Source organism: Pseudophryne corroboree, chromosome 3, assembly GCF_028390025.1.
Source record: "Pseudophryne corroboree isolate aPseCor3 chromosome 3, aPseCor3.hap2, whole genome shotgun sequence".
NCBI classification, from domain to species: Eukaryota; Metazoa; Chordata; class Amphibia; order Anura; family Myobatrachidae; genus Pseudophryne; species Pseudophryne corroboree.
The window spans coordinates 366,115,755-366,138,768 of record NC_086446.1 but is presented as its reverse complement, the minus strand read 5'-3'; the positions used below and the strand labels follow the sequence as shown (position 1 = coordinate 366,138,768).

Genomic DNA, 23,014 nt, shown 5'->3' with positions numbered 1-23,014 from the left:
GACCTGAGGGGGCATCGGAGTTGGGCAGACGTAATCCGCCCTTCAAACGCGTCTGCCATGGGCTCAAGCAACCATAGTCTCTCAAGAGATTTCTGACAGCACGGGTGAGACAACGGAGTTAGGGCGCCAGGGGCTATTCCCGTTCCCTTTCCCAGCATTACGTTCCAGTGCTCAGGTCCTTGCTATAAGATTTCCCCAGACCAGAGTGCTGGAATCATAACATTATTACCGGCCATACCAAAACTTAAAATTAAACGGGGTTAAATTTTTTCTCATTCTGTTTTTGTGAGAGTTTATCGGCCTCATGAATCCGACAGGTTTAGGGCCAAATCCCGGTCAGCTCTTAGTCAACCAGATTCAAGAACTTACTCAGATGGTTCAGGATCTTTCTCTTCGGGTGAGATCGCAGGAAGATCTTTTGCGAGCCTCCCCGAAGGTAGTCCCTGAACCAAAGATGCATTTGCCCGACCGTTTTTCCGGTGACACAAAAGATTTTTTTTAATTCTAAAGAAGCCTGTAAGCTTTATTTTCGTTTAAGACCTACATCCTCTGGTACCGAATCTCAGAGGGTTGGGATTATTATTTCTTTACTCCAGGGGGATCCTCAGACCTGGGCATTTGGTTTAAAAGCTGAGGATCCTGCGTTGTTATCTGTAGACGCCTTTTTTAAGTCATTAGGGCTCTTGTATGATGACCCAGATAGAGAGGCGTCCGCTGAGAGTCATCTGCGCGCTCTCAAACAAGGTAGAAATCCAGCGGAGGTTTATTGTACCGAGTTTCGCCGTTGGTCGAACGACTGTAGCTGGAATGACCCGGCCCTGCGCAGTCAGTTTCGCCTCGGTTTATCTGAATTTATTAAAGACAGTCTCCTCCAGTACCCCGCTCCTGAGACTCTCGATAAACTCATGGAGCTTGCTATAAAGATTGATCGTCATCTCCGAGAGCGGAGGGCTGAAAGAGGAACAACTGTAAGGTCTAGTCCTTGTGTTTATACCTTCCCAGAGGACGTCGAGGAGCCCATGCAGATAGGTCTCTCCCGGCTGTCTCCTGAGGAAAGAACCAGAAGACAAAAATCCGGTCTTTGTTTGTACTGTGGGGATAAGGGACATTTTGCTCGTAACTGCCCGAACAAGTCGGGAAACGCTCTGACCAGGTGAATGGTGAGGGGGTTCACTTAGGTCTGCAGCTTATCTCCTCTAACAACTCTCTATTAGTCCCTGTTAAGGTTTCCTTTGGCAGCCTCAGTTCTTTGGTGTTGGCTTTTGTCGACAGTGGAGCTGCAGGAAACTTTATGGATTTAACTTGGGCTAAGGCCTTAGGCATTCCACATTTACTGTTAGATAGATGTATCACCATGCACGGCTTAGATGGGGGTCCGCTTTCCAATGGGGTAATTACTCACCATACACCTCCAGTAATACTTACAGTAGGAGCCTTACATTCTGAAGATATTGAATTCTACCTTACACATTGCCCGGCAGTTCCTGTTGTTTTGGGTCACCCTTGGCTTGCCTTTCATAATCCCACCATTGATTGGCGGTCCGGGGAGATTTCCCAATGGGGTACTTTTTGTGTTAAAGAATGTATTTCGTATCCAGTCAGAGTTGCAGCAGTCGTCCCAGAGCTCATTCCTGTGGAATACCAGGAGTTTGCCGATGTCTTCTCCAAAGGCAATGCGGACATTCTGCCTCCCCATCGGCCCTATGATTGTGCAATTGAGCTAGTTCCAGGTGCCACTTTGCCTAAGGGGAGATTATATGCCTTGTCCGGGCCAGAAACCACGGCCATGAATAATTATATTCAGGAAAGCCTAAAGAAGGGATTTATTAGACCATCGAAATCTCCTTTAAGTGCTGGTTTTTTCTTTGTGGAGAAGAAAGATGGCTCGCTTAGACCATGCATTGGTTTTAGGGCTCTGAATTAGATCTCCGTTAAAAACACCTATCCTTTGCCGTTAATTTCTGTGCTTTTTGATCAGTTACGTTCCTCCGTGATTTTTTCTAAAATTGACCTTAGGGGAGCTTACAACCTCATCCGAATTAAATCTGGGGATGAGTGGAAGACGGCTTTCAGCACTCAGTCGGGTCACTATGAATACCTGGTGATGCCGTTCGGCCTGTCAAATGCTCCGGCAGTTTTTCAAAACCTCATTAACGATGTTCTCCGTGACTTCCTAGGGAAATTCGTGGTCGTTTATTTAGACGACATCTTGATTTATTCTGAATCGATGGAACAACATGTTACCCAGGTGCGTCTGGTTCTTCAAAAGTTATGTGAGAATCATTTATATGCCAAGCTGGAGAAGTGTGATTTTCACATCACAGAAGTATCTTTTTTAGGGTACATAATTTCTCCCCAGGGATTTTCCATGGAACCGAAGAAGCTCCAGGCCATCCTTAATTGGGCGCAACCCACTAATTTAAAAGCAATTCAGCGCTTTTTAGGGTTTGCAAATTATTATAGGCGGTTCATTCATTCTTTTTCTGACCTGGTTGCTCCCATAGTAGCTCTGACTAAAAAAGGAGCGGATCCTTCCAATTGGTCGCATGAAGCTGAGTTGTCTTTCCAGGCCTTGAAACAAGCCTTTGTCTCGGCTCCTGTCCTCAGACATCCTAAACCGGAATTGCCCTTTTACTGTGGAGGTTGATGCCTCAGAGGTTGGAGTGGGGGCTGTCCTTTCTCAAGAAGATCCGGAGTCTCTGGAGTTACATCCTTGTGCCTTTATGTCCAGGAAATTCTCCTCCGCTGAATCCAACTATGACGTTGGTAATCGGGAGTTACTGGCAGTAAAATGGGCTTTCGAGGAATGGAGGCATTGGCTGGAGGGAGCTAGACATACTATTTTGGTTTTAACTGACCATAAGAACCTGCAATATATTGAATCAGCTAAACGGCTTAATGCTCGGCAGGCACGTTGGGCATTATTTTTTACTCGTTTCAGGTTTATCATCACTTTCAGGCCTGGTTCCAAGAATACGAAAGCTGATGCCCTGTCACGTAGCTTTCTTCCGGTTCACAATAGCAATCCTGTTGTTACCCCCATAGTTCCATCTTCGGTCATCCGGGCAGGCCTCACACAGGATTTATTTACCCAGTTAAACCAGCTTCAACACCAAGCTCCTAGACTTACTCCTGCTTGTCGTCTTTATGTCCCTGAATTTTTGAGAGCCACTGTTTTATCTGAGTTTCATGACAACAAAGTCTCAGGGCATCCGGGTATCACTAAGACCTTGGAGTTAGTCTCTCTCTCAGTGTGGTGGCCTAGTCTTTCTAAAGACGTTAAGGAATTCGTCCATTCCTGTCAGGTTTGTGCTCAGCATAAGGTTCCTCGTTCGTTGCCTATCGGGCAACTCATGCCTTTAACTGTTCCTCTCAGGCCATGGTCTCATATCTCCATGGATTTCGTGGTTGACCTTCCCCTTTCAGCCGGATTCCGAGTCATTTGGGTGGTAGTGGACCGTTTTAGTAAAATGGCTCATTTTATTGCTCTTCCCCGATTGCCTTCTGCTCAAGGGTTGGCAGTTTTGTTCCTCCGCCATGTGTTCAGGCTTCATGGTTTGCCCACTGATATTGTTTCTGATCGGGGTCCACAATTCATCGCACAATTCTGGAAACGTTTTTGTGCCTCAGTGAAGATGAAACTGTCTTTAACATCTGGTTATCACCCACAGTCTAACGGGCAAACCGAACGAGTCAACCAGTCATTAAAACAATATTTACGTTTGTATTCAGCCAAACTCCAGAATGATTGGTCCGAGTTTCTCCCTTTGGCTGAATTTGCTTATAATAACTCTTGTCATTCCTCCACCAAAGAGTCTCCATTCTTTTCAGTTTTTGGTTTTCACCACAGAGCCAATTCTTTTTTTCATCATTCTCCAGTCTCCTCGCTGACCTTAACCTCCCATCTCAGAGCAATTTGGAGAAAAGTGCACCTTGCTCTCAGAAAAGCGGCCTTCCGAGAGAAGAAATTTTCTGACAGGCTCCGACGTCCTTGCACTTTTAAGGTGGGAGATAAGGTGTGGTTGTCTACTTGCAACATCAAGCTTCGACAATCCTCGGCTAGACTGGGACCCAAATTTATTGGACCGTTTCTTATTATTAAGAAGGTCAACCCAGTTGCCTTTCGGCTACGTTTACCAAGATCTCTCAGAATTGGAAATACTTTTCACTGTTTCCTGTTGAAACAATATGTTTCTTCCAGTAGATTTCCTCGGAGGATCTCTCAGGGTAGATCTCCAGTGGATGTGCAGGGACAACAGGAGTTCATGGTAGAGAAAATTCTTGATTCTAGAATGTCCCGGGGTCGGCTTTATTTTTTGGTTCACTGGAAAGGCTATGGTCCGGAGGAAAGGTCTTGGGTCCTGGATAAGGATCTTCATGCCCCTAAACTCAAGAGAGCATTTTTTCTGGAATTTCCTCAGAAACCTGGCTTTAGGGGTTCGTTGACCCCTCCTCAAGGGGGGGTACTGTTAGGCGCCGTGGTCCGCGATGTCCTCGCGGCCCGGCGCCTAGCAACTAGGAACGCCGAGCGTGCTAGCCGCCGGGTCCCTAGCAACGCTGGAACGCGGCGCGCGCTGAGCCGCCGGCTCCCTAGCAACGCTGGGACACCGGGCGCGCTGAGCCGCCCGGACCCTAGCAACGGGGACGCCACGGGCGGACCGTGCTCCCCGTTGCAGGGTCAATCAAGTTAACCACATACACTTGTCTTCTGGTCGTGCAGTAAGGCAGCTGCACGGCATTTATGCTAATCAGGCTCTGAACATCTGATTGGAGGACTCCCTGCTAAATACCTTCTCAGTGCTTCACACAGACGCCGGTAATAGCTTCCTGCATGCTGCTTAGGTTTGCTGAACGTCTGTTCCAGTCCTGCTGTGTCCGGTCATTCCTGTCCTCAGAGTTCCTGAATCTTGGAGTTGTCATCTCATCCCAAGGAGTCTTCTGGTCCTCAATTGCCCGCAATAGTCGCCAGAGGATCTCGTGTGGTTTTTGTGAGTTGCGGCTCTGCCGCGTGCTGCGGCCTAGCCCGCTTCATTTTGTATTCTGTTTCGGAGCATTTGCGGAGGTTTCCGCTTCCACAAGTCCTCTCCGGAACTCGGCGGTGCCGGGTAGGAGAGTGGACAAGTGGGTATTTTGGTTGTCCTTTTCCCTGGCGGTTTTCCCGCACATATTCTAGTTTTAGGTTAGTCTGTAGCCCCTGGCTTTGTTGTTTAGTTAGAGGGCCCTTTGTTATCACCCTGTCTCGGATTTCTCTTTGTCTCCCATTAAGACCTGAGGGGGCATCGGAGTTGGGCAGACGTAATCCGCCCTTCAAACGGGGCTGCCATGGGCTCAAGCAACCATAGTCTCTCAAGAGATTTCTGACAGCACGGGCGAGACAACGGAGTTAGGGCGCCAGGGGCTATTCCCGTTCCCTTTCCCAGCATTACGTTCCAGTGCTCTGGTCCTTGCTATAAGATCTCCCCAGACCAGAGTGCTGGAATCATAACACATTGACAACATTCAATGCTTGAATATTGGTTTGTGAATTCTGTTAAGCATCAGATTCTTTCCATTCACAAATGTCTTTCATAAGAAAATCACTGTTTAGCTGAAGAATGTTAAACATAAACCATGAATCTGTTCCAACCAGATCAGCAAGAGTAGTAGTTGAAGATAGGTTAACTGCTTGAGGAAATCTTGGTTTTACCAAAGCCTGTTCCAAAGCGTTGTTGTGGAAGGCTAACTTCTGGATCTGGTTTAATAGTTTGCAATCTGTCAGAAATAGATCTTTTCAGCTCTTCACTTACTTGGTTGCTGAAAAGTGCTAGAGGGATCATTTCTTCAGTGAGATACCAGTGATGGAGCTTGAATGCATGAATGGCACTCTTAGAGATATGTGGATTTATTTTAGGCCCATGAGGCTTCATGCTGTTCCCTTTCTTTATGTTCTTAAATCAATGTAAGACACGCATTCATGGCACACATAAAAAAGTTGGCTTTGTTTTGCTAAAGTTAGTTGTTTTGTATAATACAATACACGTGCTTTAGTACCAAGATACAGACAATTTTTGGGTGTGGAGGTGGACCACCTAAGTCAAATCGTACATCAAAAAAATGTGCACAGTTGTTTTTATGCTTAAAAGGAACATTTTAAGAATAGGGACAGCAAGCATTCCGAATGTCGGGGCGTTTGATGCACCCTAACATACGGGTAATGGTATTCGGCACTGCAAAGAGATATTGCGATCTGTCTGGTGCGGTGCCTTCTTAAGCTGACAATTTCTGTACGTACATATGCATGCAGAGGTGGATGCACTGACTGCCAGCGAGCAAAAGTATTTTATAAAAAAAAGCTACTAGCATTACTAATGTTGGGCATATGTGCAAGGTGCATTATTGTGTGGAAATATGTGTATTATGGGCATTACTCAGGCTTGGACTGGCCCACAGGGTACAGGGGAAACCACTGGTGGGCCCCACTGCCTGGGGGCACACCTCCTACTCTAAGGATCAGGTTCTAGACTGTGCACTTGAATTATACATTATGCATATGTTATTTTATACTGGACTATGGTGTATTTTCTACAGTGCATTGCTGTTATTAATCTGTTATTAATCTGGTATATTGTCAAGCATGCAGCAGCTGAATCTACTGTATATATTTTTGAAGAGGCCCAGACATTGCACTCTAATAGTTAGTCAAACCAATGAGGTGGCAGGTCACACCCCCTCAGCAGACTGGCCACACCCCTAAACATGGGTCCCTAGTAGGATGTGTATTCACATTACACCACACCCTATTGCTCTTTATTTACATTAGATGACACAGTAGTGCCCTTTCTATACGCAACGCCACATAGTAGAGCACCTTATACACATAATGCCCACACTAGTAATGTATTTATACTAGTGATGAGCGGGTTCGGATCCTCGGGATCCGAACCCGCCCGAACGTCACCTTTTTTCTCACGGGTCCGAGCGACTCGGATCCTCCTGCCTTGCTCGGTTAACCCGAGCGTGCCCGAACGTCATCATCCCGCTGTCGGATTCTCGCGAGATTCGGATTCTATATAAGGAGCCGCGCGTCGCCGCCATTTTCACACGTGCATTGAGATTGATAGGGAGAGGACATGGCTGGCGTCCTCTCCGTTATAGTAGAAAAGACTGAGTGACTTAGTTATAATTGTGGGGAGGATTGGGGACGGGGAGCAGCTGTTAGGGAGTACAGTGCAGGGTTTTGATTATACCACCAGTGAGTTTAATCCATTGTTTCTCTGCCTGAAAAAAAACGCTCCACCATATCTGTGCTCACTCAGTGTGCTGCACTGCTGCATATATCTGTGCTGAGTGCACTGCTCACGCTGCCTAATTGTGGGGACTGGGGAGCAGTTATAGCAGGAGTACAGTGCACAGTTTTGCTGACAGTGACCACCAGTCCAGTATACGTTTGTCTGCCTGAAAAACACTCCAGTGGTGGCTTTTTTTTTCTTCATACTAGTTTAGCAGTCTGCTGACAGTGTCCACCAGGTCCGTTATTATTATACAGTATATTTTATATATATATATATATATATATATATAGCAGTACGGTAGGCCACGGCTGTACCTACCTCTGTGTCATCAGTGCACTCGTCATCCATAAGTAATATAATACTATACTATCCATCCATCTACATTGTATACCTGTGGTGGTTTTTTTCTCTTCATACTAGTTTAGCAGTCTGCTGACCGTGTCCACCAGGTCCGTTATTATTATTATACAGTATATTATATATATATATATATATATATATATATATAGCAGTACGGTAGGCCACGGCTGTACCTACCTCTGTGTCGTCAGTGCACTTGTCGTCTATAAGTAATATAATACTATACTATCCATCCATCTACATTGTATACCTGTGGTGGTTTTTTTTTTCTTCATACTAGTTTAGCAGTCTGCTGACAGTATCCACCAGGTCCGTTATTATTATTATACAGTATATTATATATATATATATATATATATATATATATATAGCAGTATGGTAGGCCACGGCTGTACCTACCTCTGTGTCGTCAGTGCACTCGTCGTCCATAAGTAATATAATACTATACTATCCATCCATCTACATTGTATACCTGTGGTGGTTTTTTTTTTCCTTCATACTAGTTTAGCAGTCTGCTGACAGTGTCCACCAGGTCCGTTATTATTATTATACAGTATATTATATATATATATATATATATATATAGCAGTACGGTAGGCCACGGCTGTACCTACCTCTGTGTCGTCAGTGCACTCGTCGTCCATAAGTAATATAATACTATACTATCCATCCATCTACATTGTATACCTGTGGTGGTTTTTTTTTTCTTCATACTAGTTTAGCAGTCTGCTGACAGTGTCCACCAGGTCCATTATTATTATTATTATACAGTATATTATATATATATATATATATATATATATATATATATAGCAGTACGGTAGGCCACGGCTGTACCTACCTCTGTGTCGTCAGTGCACTCGTCGTCCATAAGTAATATAATACTATACTATCCATCCATCTACATTGTATACCTGTGGTGGTTTTTTTTTTTCTTCATACTAGTTTAGCAGTCTGCTGACAGTGTCCACCAGGTCCGTTATTATTATTATACAGTATATTATATATATATATATATATATAGCAGTACGGTAGGCCACGGCTGTACCTACCTCTGTGTCATCAGTGCACTCGTCGTCCATAAGTAATATAATACTATACTATCCATCCATCTACATTGTATACCTGTGGTGGTTTTTTTTTCTTCATACTAGTTTAGCAGTCTGCTGACAGTGTCCACCAGGTCCGTTATTATTATTATACATTATATTATATATATATATATGTATAGCAGTAAGGTAGGCCACGGCTGTACCTACCTCTGTGTCGTCAGTGCACTCGTCGTCCATAAGTAATATAATACTATACTATCCATCCATCTACATTGTATACCTGTGGTGGCTTTTTTTTTCTTCATACTAGTTTAGCAGTCTGCTGACCGTGTCCACCAGGTCCGTTATTATTATTATACAGTATATTATATATATAAGCAGTACGGTAGGCCACGGCTGTACCTACCTCTGTGTCGTCACTCGTCCTCCATAAGTAATATAATACTATACTATCCATCCATCTACATTGTATACCTGTGGTGGCTTTTAGTTGTGCGCATTAAAATATGGAGAACACAAATGTGGAGGTTAAAAAAATAGGGAAAGATCAAGATTCTTTGCGTCATGTGCTGTTTGGGGAGTATTTTTTTGAAGGGCCATCCTGCGTGACACTGCAGTGCCACTCCTAGATGGGCCAGGTGTTTGTGTCGGCCACTAGGGTCGCTTAGCTTAGTCACACAGCTACCTCATTGCGCCTCTTTTTTTCTTTGCGTCATGTGCTGTTTGGGGAGTATTTTTTTGAAGGGCCATCCTGCGTGACACTGCAGTGCCACTCCTAGATGGGCCAGGTGTTTGTGTCGGCCACTAGGGTCGCTTAGCTTAGTCACACAGCTACCTCATTGCGACTCTTTTTTTCTTTGCGTCATGTGCTGTTTGGGGAGTATTTTTTTGAAGGGCCATCCTGCGTGACACTGCAGTGCCACTCCTAGATGGGCCAGGTGTTTGTGTCGGCCACTAGGGTCGCTTAGCTTAGTCACACAGCTACCTCATTGCGACTCTTTTTTTCTTTGCGTCATGTGCTGTTTGGGGAGTATGTTTTTGAAGGGCCATCCTGCGTGACACTGCAGTGCTACTCCTAGATGGGCCAGGTGTTTGTGTCGGCCACTAGGGTCGCTTAGCTTAGTCACACAGCTACCTCATTGCGCCTCTTTTTTTCTTTGCGTCATGTGCTGTTTGGGGAGTATTTTTTTGAAGGGCCATCCTGCGTGACACTGCAGTGCCACTCCTAGATGGGCCAGGTGTTTGTGTCGGCCACTTGTGACGCTTAGCTTAGCCATCCAGCGACCTCGGTGCAAATTTTAGGACTAAAAATAATATTGTGAGGTGTGAGGTGTTCAGAATAGACTGGAAATGAGTGGAAATTATGGTTATTGAGGTTAATAATACTATAGGATCAAAATGACCCCCAAATTCTATGATTTAAGCTGTTTTTTAGGGTTTTTGAAAAAAACACCCGAATCCAAAACACACCCGAATCCGACAAAAAAAAATTCGGTGAGGTTTTGCCAAAACGCATTCGAACCCAAAACACGGCCGCGGAACCGAACCCAAAACCAAAACACAAAACCCGAAAAATTTCCGGTGCACATCACTAGTCCCTACCACTGCATTCCCCCGGTGGACCCTACATGCTCCAGACCGACACTGGCATTACTAATGTAGGGCATATGTGTAAGGTGCATTAGTGTATGGCAATGGCAAGTATGTTTATTATGGGCATTACTAATGTGGGGCTTATGTGTAAGGTGCATTACTGTGTGGCATTATGCAGGGATGGACTGGCCCAACAGGGCATAGAGTAAACCCCTGGTGTGCCTACTGCCTGAGGGTTGCTAGATCAGATTTGGAACTAGCAGCAGAGCTAGGGGGCGCCAGCCAAAATCTTGCCTAGTACATCAAATTAGCTAGGGCTGGCTCTGATAGGGGCCCCTAAAGTGTGGGGGTTCTGGGACAGCCACCCCTGTCACCCCTCCTTTAATCCGGCCCTAATGGCACATGAGGTCTAAAAAGCTGGAAAAAAATGAAAAACATAAAATAAAGGTCACAGTAATACTGCTCCAAAATGGAGGAAGATGCCATATTATTTAAATGACCATCACAATGTACAAATGTACAAAAGGAGATGACACTGAACAAACAGAGACCATACGAACAAATGGATGAAGTCTCTGAAAAATGAAAACACGATACACATAACAATAAGGAAATATAAAAATATGTATCGTCAGATGGGAATGGAAAACAAAAGTGTGTATATCTGTAATAAATAAACATGATTTGGAGTGCCTATTGCGTTTCTTTTTGTTAGGGAGCGGTTCCATTGTTTCCCTGGAGACACTGATTAATAGCAATTTTGTCAGGACGAAATTTTATTAAATAAAATGAAACGTTGACAAGCACTGGAATGTCACGATGACCATGTGAACCAGTGAGCTGGAATAAGAAGTCCTGTGAGTGCCGTAGCATTTTTTCTAGTAATAAATAAAAAAAATTAAATTAAAATAAAATATATATATAATATATGTGTGTGTGTGTGTGTGTGTGTGTGTGTGTGTGTGTGTGTGTGTGTGTGTGTGTGTGTGTGTGTGTGTGTGTGTGTGTGTGTGTTCTGGTGTACTCCACTTATGTATTTTGTTAATTAACTCCACACCAACCTTATATACTTTGTGCCTACACCCCTTATATACATATGCCTATCACATAACCCCCACCCCTTATATACTTTACGCCTATCACCCTCAAACACCCCATATATTTAATGCTTTTCAGCCCCCTCCACACACCCCTTATTAACATACATGCCTATCACCCCCAAAAACAAACTCCGTATATACATTATGTACACCCCTTTTATATTTTATGCATATCACCCCCTATATACTGTAAACATATATTCCCATCACCCCCATACAGACAAACCCCGTATATACATTATGTACACCCCACACCCCTTATATATTTGGAGAATATAATGCCATGCACTATAACCTAATATATGGAGCTGAATGTGGCTGGGGTCTGTTCCCCCATCCACTTTGTGAGGTTCCAAGACAGCAGCTCTCCTCTCTGCATGCTGAACTCATCAGGGGCGTTTCAACAGAGGAGAGGGCCCGTGTGCTCCTCTGGGTGGGCCCCCTCCTCTGTACGGAGCTGTAGACTCCGGCATTGTGCCAGAGTCTACTGCACATACGCAGGTCTCCGGATACATGGTGCCCACCATGATCCGGAGACTAATTTGGCTACCGCGCATGCATCGCGGCCATTTTGGTGTCGATTTCCATTGCGATCGCTGCGCCTGCTGCTGGACTCCGGTAACGTAAGTATTAAAATGGGTATAGTGTGGGCCCCCCTGGATCAAGGGGCCCGTGTGCACTGCACACATTGCATCCCTTATAGAAATGCAGATGGAACTCATCTTGCAGTAGCAGGGGAGGTGGAGCCAGCTGGGTTTAGGCACATGAAAGTGAGCCAGGGAGAGCAACTGTTGGGTGTGCCAGTGGTGTTTTACGCAGGGCCGTAATTAGGTGTGCAGAGCGTGCTACCACACATAGGGGGTCATTCCGAGTTGTTCGCTCGTTATTTTTTTCTCGCAACGGAGCGATTAGTCGCTAATGCGCATGCGCAATGTCCGCAGTGCGACTGCGCCAAGTAAATTTGCTATGCAGTTAGGTATTTTACTCACGGCATTACAAGGTTTTTTCTTCGTTCTGGTGATCGTAGTGTCATTGACAGGAAGTGGGTGTTTCTGGGCGGAAACTGGCCGTTTTATGGGAGTGTGTGAAAAAACGCTACCGTTTCTGGGAAAAACGCGGGAGTGGCTGGAGAAACGGAGGAGTGTCTGGGCGAACGCTGGGTGTGTTTGTGACGTCAAACCAGGAACGACACTGACTGAACTGATCGCAGATGCCGAGTAAGTCTGGAGCTACTCAGAAACTGCTAAGAAGTGTCTATTCGCAATTCTGCTAATCTTTCGTTCGCAATTTTGCTAAGCTAAGATTCACTCCCAGTAGGCGGCGGCTTAGCGTGATTGACAGGAAGTGGGTGTTTCTGGGCGGAAACTGGCCGTTTTATGGGAGTGTGTGAAAAAACGCTACCGTTTCTGGGAAAAACGCGGGAGTGGCTGGAGAAACGGAGGAGTGTCTGGGCGAACGCTGGGTGTGTTTGTGACGTCAAACCAGGAACGACACTGACTGAACTGATCGCAGATGCCGAGTAAGTCTGGAGCTACTCAGAAACTGCTAAGAAGTGTCTATTCGCAATTCTGCTAATCTTTCGTTCGCAATTTTGCTAAGCTAAGATTCACTCCCAGTAGGCGGCGGCTTAGCGTGTGCAAAGCTGCTAAAAGCAGCTTGCGAGCGAACAACTCGGAATGACCCCCATAGCTCTGCTTTGTAGGGGTCGCTGTTTGTGGCAATTATCTGTGTTAATAATTTTCACTTGCAGCTTCCCAACTTTTTGAAGCCCAGCAACTCCTGACCACTACTGTTTATTACCCCCACCCCTTCCGTCGTTAATACCTATATAACATTCATGAACTTAACTTTATAGCTCTTTGTTATTCAGTCACACTGTCGTTTATTACATTTCAAGATGCTGACATACCCGGGATTCAAACGCATCGCCTGTGGCCCTGCAGTCAGACACTCTATTCATTGAGCTATCTGCCCTTGCATAGAAAGCTAGAGAATTCTTACTATTGAAGCTTACAGTACCTTGTACTTTGTGAAAAAGTAATCAGCATTGCAGCTGAATAGATCTATGTAGTGTGTGGCTGCAAGCGACAGGATGTGTGGCTGCACACTATATAGATCTGCTCAATTGCAATGCTGTTTTTTTTTTTTACAAAGTACAGTACAAGTAGTTTCATGTTGTTAGAAATCTCATAGTTTTTATGCAGAGTCAAAATGATCAATGTGTAAAATGTTTGACTGGAATGTAAAAGGTAATAAGTTTAAATATGGGTATGGCAGTATATTGAAAATATTGAAGTTATTTAATAAAGGGTATTGGAACTGAATAACAGCAAGCTCTCAAGTTAAGTGCATGAATGTGGTATAAAGAGGATTTGTGTCCAAATCCATTTTCTTGCAATGTTTTATAAATAAATATATTTAACAACAGTAACCCAACTAGAACTGTGGAATACAATTATATAGTTTAAAAATACAGTAACAGTTTAAACAATGGTGTAATAATTAACATGTGCAAATTTCAGTACTCAGTGCAGACAAATAGTACAATTGTACTTCTGATAGTTGAGTTTTTGATTTGATTCCTATCTCCAAGAGTCTTAAGAAATGTCACAAAATGGTAGAACTCCACGCCTTCAGTGCTTTAAATGCCTCTCTACTAGTGATGAGCGGGTTCAGTTCCTCGGAAACCGAACCCCCCCGAACTTCACCCATTTTACACGGGTCCGAGGCATACTCGGATTCTCCCGTATGGCTCGGTTAACCCGAGCGCGCCCGAACGTCGTCATCCCGCTGTCGGATTCTCGCGAGATTCGGATTCTATATAAGCAGCCGCGCGTTGCAGCCATTTTCACTTGTGCATTGGAAATGTTATGGAGAGGACGTGGCTGGCGTCCTCTCCGTTTTTATTCATTGTTGATGCAAATATTTGTGCTTGCTTTGTATTATTAATATAGGAGGAGTACAGTGCAGAGTTTTGCTGATCAGTGACCACCAGTTTTATCCGTTCTCTGCCTGAAAAAAACGCTCCTTATCCATTATCTGTGCTCAGTGTGCTGCATATATCTGTGCTCACACTGCTTAATTGTGGGGACTGGGGAACAGTAGTATTATATAGAAGGAGTACAGTGCAGAGTTTTGCTGACAGTGACCACCAGTATACGTTGTCTGCCTGAAAAACACTCCATATCTGTGCTGCATTGTAGTATATAGTAGGAGTACAGTGCATAATTTTGCTGACCACCAGTATATAATATATAGGAGTACGGTACAGAAGGCCACTGCTGTACCTACCTCTGTGTCGTCAAGTATACTATCCATCCATACCTGTGGTGCATTTAAGTTTTGCACAGTTTGCTGACCACCAGTATATAATATATAGCATTACGGTACAGTAGGCCACTGCTGTACCTACCTCTGTGTCGTCAAGTATACTATCCATCCATACCTGTGGTGCATTTCAGTTTTGCACAGTTTGCTGACCACCAGTATATAATATATAGCATTACGGTACAGTAGGCCACTGCTGTACCTACCTCTGTGTCGTCAAGTATACTATCCATCCATACCTGTGGTGCATTTCAGTTTTGCACAGTTTGCTGACCACCAGTATATAATATATAGCATTACGGTACAGTAGGCCACTGCTGTACCTACCTCTGTGTCGTCAAGTATACTATCCATCCATACCTGTGGTGCATTTCAGTTGTGCGCAGTATATATAGTAGTAGGCCATTGCTATTGATACTGGCATATAATTCCACACATTAAAAAATGGAGAACAAAAATGTGGAAGTTAAAATAGGGAAAGATCAAGATCCACTTCCACCTCGTGCTGAAGCTGCTGCCACTAGTCATGGCCGAGACAATGAAATGCCATCAACGTAGTCTGCCAAGGCCGATGCCCAATGTCATAGTAAAGAGCATGTAAAATCCAAAAAACAAAAGCTCAGTAAAATGACCCAAAAATCTAAATTGAAAGCTTCTGAGGAGAAGCGTAAACTTGCCAATATGCCATTTACGACACGGAGTGGCAAGGAACGGCTGAGGCCCTGGCCTATGTTCATGGCTAGTGGTTCAGCTTCACATGAGGATGGAAGCACTCATCCTCTCGCTAGAAAAATGAAAAGACTTAAGCTGGCAAAAGCACAGCAAAGAACTGTGCATTCTTCTAAATCACAAATCCCCAAGGAGAGTCCAATTGTGTCGGTTGCGATGCCTGACCTTCCCAACACTGGACGGGAAGAGCTTGCGCCTTCCATCATTTGCACGACCCCTGCAAGTGCTGGAAGGAGCACCCGCAGTCCAGTTCCTGATAGTCAAATTGAAGATGTCACTGTTGAAGTACACCAGGATGAGGATATGGGTGTTGCTGGTGCTGGGGAGGAAATTGACAAGGAGGATTCTGATGGTGAGGTGGTTTGTTTAAGTCAGGCACCCGGGGAGACACCTGTTGTCCGTGGGACGAATATGGCCATTGACATGCCTGGTCAAAATACAAAAAAAATCAGCTCTTCGGTGTGGAATTATTTCAACACAAATGCGGACAACAGGTGTCAAGCCGTGTGTTGCCTTTGTCAAACTGTAATAAGTAGGGGTAAGGACGTTAACCACCTAGGAACATCCTCCCTTATACGTCACCTGGACCGCATTCATCAGAAGTCAGTGACAAGTTCAAAAACTTTGGGTGACAACGGAAGCAGTCCACTGACAACTAAATCCCTTCCTCTTGTAACCAAGCTCCTGCAAACCACACCACCAACTCCCTCAGTGTCAATTTCCTCCTTACACAGGAAAGCCAATAGTCCTGCAGGCCATGTCACTGGCAAGTCTGACGAGTCCTCTCCTGCCTGGGATTCCTCCGATGCATCCTTGAGTGTAACGCCTACTGCTGCTGGTGCTGCTGTTGTTGCTGCTGGGAGTCGATCGTCATCCCAGAGGGGAAGTCGGAAGACCACTTGTACTACTTCCAGTAAGCAATTGACTGTCCAACAGTCCTTTGCGAGGAAGATGAAATATCACAGCAGTCATCCTGCTGCAAAGCGGATAACTGAGGCCTTGGCAGCCTAGGCGGTGAGAAACGTGGTTCCGGTATCCACCGTTAATTCAGAGGCAACTAGAGACTTGATTGAGGTACTGTGTCCCCGGTACCAAATACCATCTAGGTTCCATTTCTCTAGGCAGGCGATACCGAAAATGTACACAGACCTCAGAAAAAGAGTCACCAGTGTCCTAATAAATGCAGTTGTACCCAATGTCCACTTAACCACAGACATGTGGACAAGTGGAGCAGGGCAGACTCAGGACTATATGACTGTGACAGCCCACTGGGTAGATGTATTGCCTCCCGCAGCAAGAACAGCAGCAGCGGCACCAGTAGCAGCATCTCGCAAACGCGAACTCGTTCCTAGGCAGGCTACGCTTTGTATCACCGCCTTCCATAAGAGTCACACAGCTGACAACCTCTTACGGAAACTGAGGAACATCATCGCAGAATGGCTTACCCCAATTGGACTCTCCTGGGGATTTGTGACATCGGACAACTCCACCAATATTGTGCGTGCATTACATGTGGGCAAATTCCAGCATGTCCCATGTTTTGCACATACATTGAATTTGGTGGTGCAGAATTATTTAAAAAACGACAGGGGCGTGCAAGAGATGCTGTCGGTGGCCCGAAGAATTGCGGGCCACTTTCGGCATTCAGCCACCGCGTGCCGAAGACTGGAGCACCACCAAACATTCCTGAACCTGCCCTGCCATCATCTGAAGCAAGAGGTGGTAACGAGGTGGAATTCAACCCTCTATATGCTTCAGAGGATGGAGGAGCAGCAAAAGGCCATTCAAGCCTATACATCTGCCCACGATATAGGCAAAGGAGGGGGAATGCACCTGACTCAAGTGCAGTGGAGAATGATTTCAACGTTGTGCAAGGTTCTGCAACCCTTTGAACTTGCCACACGTGAAGTCAGTCCAGACGCTGCCAGCCTGAGTCAGGTCATTCCCCTCATCAGGCTTTTGCAGAAGAAGCTGGAGACATTGAAGGAGGAGCTAAAACAGAGCGATTCCGCTAGGCATGTGGGACTTGTGGATGGAGCCCTTAATTCGCTTAACCAGGATTCACGGGTGGTCAATCTGTTGAAATCAAAGCACTACATTTTGGCCACCGTGCTCGATCCTAGATTTAAAACCTACGTTGTATCTCTCTTTCCGGTAGACACAAGTCTGCAGAGGTTCAAAGACCTGCTGGTGAGAAAATTGTCAAGTCAAGCGGAACGTGACCCGTCAACATCTCCTCCTTCACATTCTCCCGCAACTGGGGGTGCGAGGAAAAGGCTAAGAATTCCGAGCCCACCCGCTGGCGGTGATGCAGGGCAGTCTGGAGCGAGTGCTGACATCTGGTCCGGACTGAAGGACCTGCCAACGATTACTGACATGTCGTCTACTGTCACTGCATATGATTCTCTCACCATTGAAAGAATGGTGGAGGATTATATGAGTGACCGCATCCAAGTAGGCACGTCAGACAGTCCGTACGTATACTGGCAGGAAAAAGAGGCAATTTGGAGGCCCTTGCACAAACTAGCTTTATTCTACCTAAGTTGCCCTCCCTCCAGTGTGTACTCCGAAAGAGTGTTTAGTGCAGCCGCTCACCTTGTCAGCAATCGGCGTACGAGGTTACTTCCAGAAAATGTGGAAAAGATGATGTTCATCAAAATTAATTATAATCAATTCCTCCGTGGAGACATTCACCAGCAGCAATTGCCTCCAGAAAGTGCACAGGGACCTGAGATGGTGGATTCCAGTGGGGACAAATTAATAATCTGTGAGGAGGGGGATGTACACAGTGAAAGGGGTGAGGAATCGGAGGATGATGATGAGGTGGACATCTTGCCTCTGTAGAGCCAGTTTGTGCAAGGAGAGATTGATTGCTTCTTTTTTTGGTGGGGGCCCAAACCAACCAGTCATTTCAGTCACAGTCGTGTGGCAGACCCTGTCGCTGAAATGATGGGTTCGTTAAAGTGTGCATGTCCTGTTTATACAACATAAGGGTGGGTGGGAGGGCCCAAGGACAATTCTATCTTGCACCTCTTTTTTCTTTCATTTTTCTTTGCATCATGTACTGTTTGGGGACAATTTTTGAAGTGCCATCCTGCCTGACACTGCAGTGCCACTCCTAGATGGGCCAGGTGTTTGTGTCGGCCACTTGGGTCGCTTAGCTTAGCCATCCAGCGACCTCGGTGCAAATTTTAAGACTAAAAATAATATTGTGAGGTGTGAGGTGTTCAGAATAGACTGAAAATGAGTGTAAATTATGGTTATTGAGGTTAATAATACTATGGGATCAAAATTACCCCTAAATTCTAGGATTTAAGCTGTTTTTGAGGGTTTTTTGTAAAAAAACACCCGAATCCAAAACACACCCGAATCCGACAAAAATTTTTCAGGGAGGTTTTGCCAAAACGCGTCCGAATCCAAAACACGGCCGCGGAACCGAATCCAAAACCAAAACACAAAACCCGAAAAATGTCCGGTGCACATCACTACTCTCTACACAAAGGGGCTAATTCAGGTTGGATTGCAATAAGCAAAAATTACAAAAAGGAAGCGGACGCATGCGCAGTGCCCATTTTCTGTGGGGGGCCGCATAAAATGCAAATGCTGCTGCCTGCCAAACAGGCAGAGGCGTTCGCGGGTTGGGGGCGGCAACGCTCCGTTTCCTAGTGGTGGCTGCGTGACATCACATGCAGCTGCCGCAATCATAATGATGGCGGCGAGCCTCCTGCACCGGCAGGAGGCAACCTTAATTTCTATGATGAAGCAGAATTGCGATCGCATCGCAATTTCTGCTTCACCAAGGTGGTAGGTGGCGGTCAGCATGCTGTGCGGCCCTGCCCTACGATGGGCGGCCCCCAGCATACGTTCACATGCACTGCAAATTCTGCTACTTATCAGAATTTGAAATACAACCTAAATCCTTAAACGATCACACCAATATGCCAACCAGACATACGTAGAATGCAGACTCCAGCTTTGGTGAAATACCAGCTGTCGGAATTCCGTCCGTTGGCTAGAATCCCCACTTAGGTGGTGGTCCACGCCACCATCCAAGGGGGAATATAACCCTGAGGGTCACCACCGAGCCCAAGTGTGGCGAGGGCAGCATGTCCGCAAGCGGACGTGCTGCACTCGCCGCCGGTATCCCAGCTCTCGGGATCCTCGCGTAGGTCTCCTAACTGCCAGGATATCAGACTGATCCCCCATGTTTCTAATATTATCACACCCGTTTGGTCACACTCTCATACCACCTGTGTAAGGGAAAAAGTGAAGTGCCCTTAAAAAATTTACAACTCATGGCAATGGTTTAGAAATATATTTTTCTAAGATCCTCCAGATGATTCACTGTATCGCCTTAAAACAAAATTCCCACCAAGGTTTAAAAATGTTTCGATAGTTTAATTAAAGTTTCAAACATTTATTTATAACACTAAAAAGACAATAAAAATCGATTTGTACAATGTGGATAATAGCAATATGCTTATCTGATAGTCTGCATCAGTTGAGAGGTAACAGGTAGGTTTTCCAACTCATTTCATCCCTTTTACATAACTTATGAGGCCACATATAACAAAATGTGGGAAGGGGCATCATAGCATGGGCTTTCTCTGGGATCAATTTTGTCACTCCCCTTCCCTTCCCCACGCCAATTTTCTTTCTGGCACATGGCACCAAAAAGTCTAGTTATGGCTCTGGTTTCACGCATGCGCTATAGACAACAGGTGGTGGGTGAGTATGGTGGTCTGGCACACCTCCCTGCTTACTGCCCTGAGACAATCTGCGGAGTCAGTCATCCGGGGCTTAAAACATGTGAAGGGAGGAGAAGGTGCTCTAGCTGCTCTGGGTGGTGGGAGAGGACAATGCTGCAGGTTGACAGGCAGGTAATCCCATCAGCCCCAAATGCCTTACAGTGTTCTGTGGGCAGGGGGGGGGGGGGGGGGGGCATATGTCACCCTGACTCCCAGCCCAGCCCACCACTGATGATCAACAATGGTCTTGTTAAATGGATAATTTTGACTGATTTTTACGTATATTCTGGTGTTGATTCCGAAAATGAGAAGAAATTTTTCCTAAGGGCTCCATTTTTTTGTAATCCAACATATATTTTTTTTTAAATGATATATTTTGCTCAAAACAACCAGTGAATAGGTTTTTATTTTACAATTTTCACAATGATTTTTGTTTCAAGACTTTCACAATGTGCAAACAATCATGTTAAAGGATTTAGCCATTCACTATGAATCATTTATGTCTAAGCAGAAAATAAAGTAGATAAATCTATTGTGTATACATTATGATGAAACTGTATGATTACTAAATAGCAAGTTTCCTAGAATAAGTGAAGCAATAAGTGATTTTTTTTGGATCCAGGGGCACATAAAGAGAGGAGGAGGCCCGTGTGCAGTCTCCATCTGAGACTTCTCCTCTCTAGCCAGCAGAACAATAGACTCTGAGCACTTAGGGTCACAGGGAGACCCTAGCAATGTCACAGAGTCTAGTGTGCATGCCCATTTTCCCGGTGATTTTCCTACCGTGCATGTGCAAAATGCCAGGAAAATGGCCACCTCACCATTTTCCTGGTGGTTTCTGCAGCACTGCTGCGGTCAATGCAAGTCTCCATAGAGTAAGTTTTGGAAAAATGGGTGCAGGGTGTGTGATGTATTCCGCTAAAGGCCCATGGCCCTCATTCCGAAATGATCGCTAGCTGCCATTGTTCGCTACATAGCGATCATTTAAAAAAACGGCAAAACAGTGCATGCGTATGCACCGCAATGCACATGCATGTCGTATGGATACAAAGCATCGTTGCTGTGCAGTGCTTCTAGCAATGAATCCATTCGCACAGCCGATCGCAAGGAGTTTGACAGGAAGAGGACGTCTATGTGTGTCAACTGTCCGTTTTCTGGGAGTGTTTGGGAAAACGCTGGCGTGTCCAGGCGTTTGCAGGCTGGGTATTTGACGTCAATTCCGGGACCTCCGGCGCTAGAATCATCGCACAGGATAAGTAACTTCAGGGCTGGTCTTGTTTTGCACAAAATGTTTTTGTACTGCTCGGCTGCACATGCGATCACACACTTACAAAGCGAAAATACACTCCCCCGTTGGGCGGCAACTATGTGTTTGCATGGCTGCTAAAAGTAGCTTGCGAGCGATCAACTCACCATGAGGGCCCATATCCACTGCACACACTACACTCATTAGAGATACAGTGATTGGACCACAGATACGAGAGCTCGTGAAGGAAGAAGATTTTGCTAGAAGCTTGAATGAGTCTGAGGCAGCTGCATGGGGGATCATTCCAAAAAGTTGTAAAAACTTCCTGGAAAACAAGAAGGCTATGAACCACAAAGAACTGGTTAGTGTACTTATTAAGGACTATGGAGCCCTGGGATACAATAGGTTTTTTTTAAAAAAATTTACCATTGGGCCTAATTATATATAGTTGTAAATGTGTGAGTTCTGTATGTGGCAGAGAGACTCGGGTGCCACAGTTTGAGCAGTTAAAACGTGGCTCGAATCCTTGGAGAAACCTTAGTTTCAGGCTTACACCCTGGGTATAGTCCAGAATCCAGGTTTTCCAAGGAGCACATTATGGATGCCTCAGCTGATCCAGAAAGTAACTGCCCTATTTAGAGGGATTACTCTTTGTTTCTGCAGTACTGATGCTGGATAGCCAGCCAGGTCATAGTCAGGGCCATGTACACTTAGTTAGTGTTAGGGTCTCAGTGTCTGGTCCTGTGTATTTGACTGGCTGTAACATCTGAAAACTGTTCATTCTGTGTAACTGTCTCAAATAAACATCACACTCACCTTTTCACTGTGGCTGATTCCTGTGTTTACGACTGAAGAGTTCCACAAGTGGCACACAACGTGGGGCAACATCTGCTAGCTGCTGATAGCGTGGCAGAGACCTGGTGGCTTGGACACTGTGCCTAACAGGGTGGTGAGTAAGGGTTTGCCGTCCCATCTAAAAACGGTGGTTATTTCCCTTCAAAATCTGTATTAAGCCGGGTGGAGTAGCACATGCTGTGCAAGTGCAAGGGAATAATAAAAGCCTTAAAGGGGAAGTCTTTTTGTGTGCTAAAGTGTCTTTTAGCTGCAAAAGGTGGTAAAAGTCAGGTACTTTTGCTGCATGATTAGGGAAGCTAAGTTTAAATTCACCACCAAATCTCCTCAAGCGGACATGGAGGAAATTTTGCGAACCCTCTCCAACTTAGCCGTGGGACAACAGGCACAACAGACACAAATGCAGTCACACCTAACTAAGGGGGTAATTCAGACCTGATTGCTAGGCTGCGTTTTCTCACAGCATGCGATCAGGTCCGAACTGCTCATGCGTATGTGCCACAATGTGCAGGCACAATGAACCGCAGCAAGGGAGATCGGTGCATAGCAACAGGCTGATGCGAAAAAAGCGATTTGCATGGATGATTGCAAGGTGACTGACAGGAAGAGGGCATTTGTGGGTGGCAACTGACCGTTTTCAGGGAGTGTCTGGAAAAACGCAGGCTTGTCCAAGCGTTGGAAGGGAGGGTGTCTTATGTCAATTCCGATCCTGGACAGGCTGAAGTGATCGCAGCAG

General features: G+C 45.4%; 1 protein-coding gene across 5 annotated transcripts in view; it reads left to right on the top strand.

Annotated features, from left to right (window-relative positions):
• Positions 1–23,014, top strand: part of B4GALNT2 (beta-1,4-N-acetyl-galactosaminyltransferase 2 (SID blood group)) — a 230,382-nt gene that overhangs the window by 52,319 nt on the left and 155,049 nt on the right. The window contains exon 1 of one of the 5 annotated variants that reach the window (XM_063963547.1): positions 22,083–22,375. The exons of the other annotated variants lie outside the window; for them this stretch is intronic. The gene's annotated coding sequence lies outside the window, so the exon portion shown is untranslated. Of the gene's footprint in view, positions 1–22,082; positions 22,376–23,014 lie in introns of those variants that run through there. 5 annotated transcript variants of the gene reach the window in all.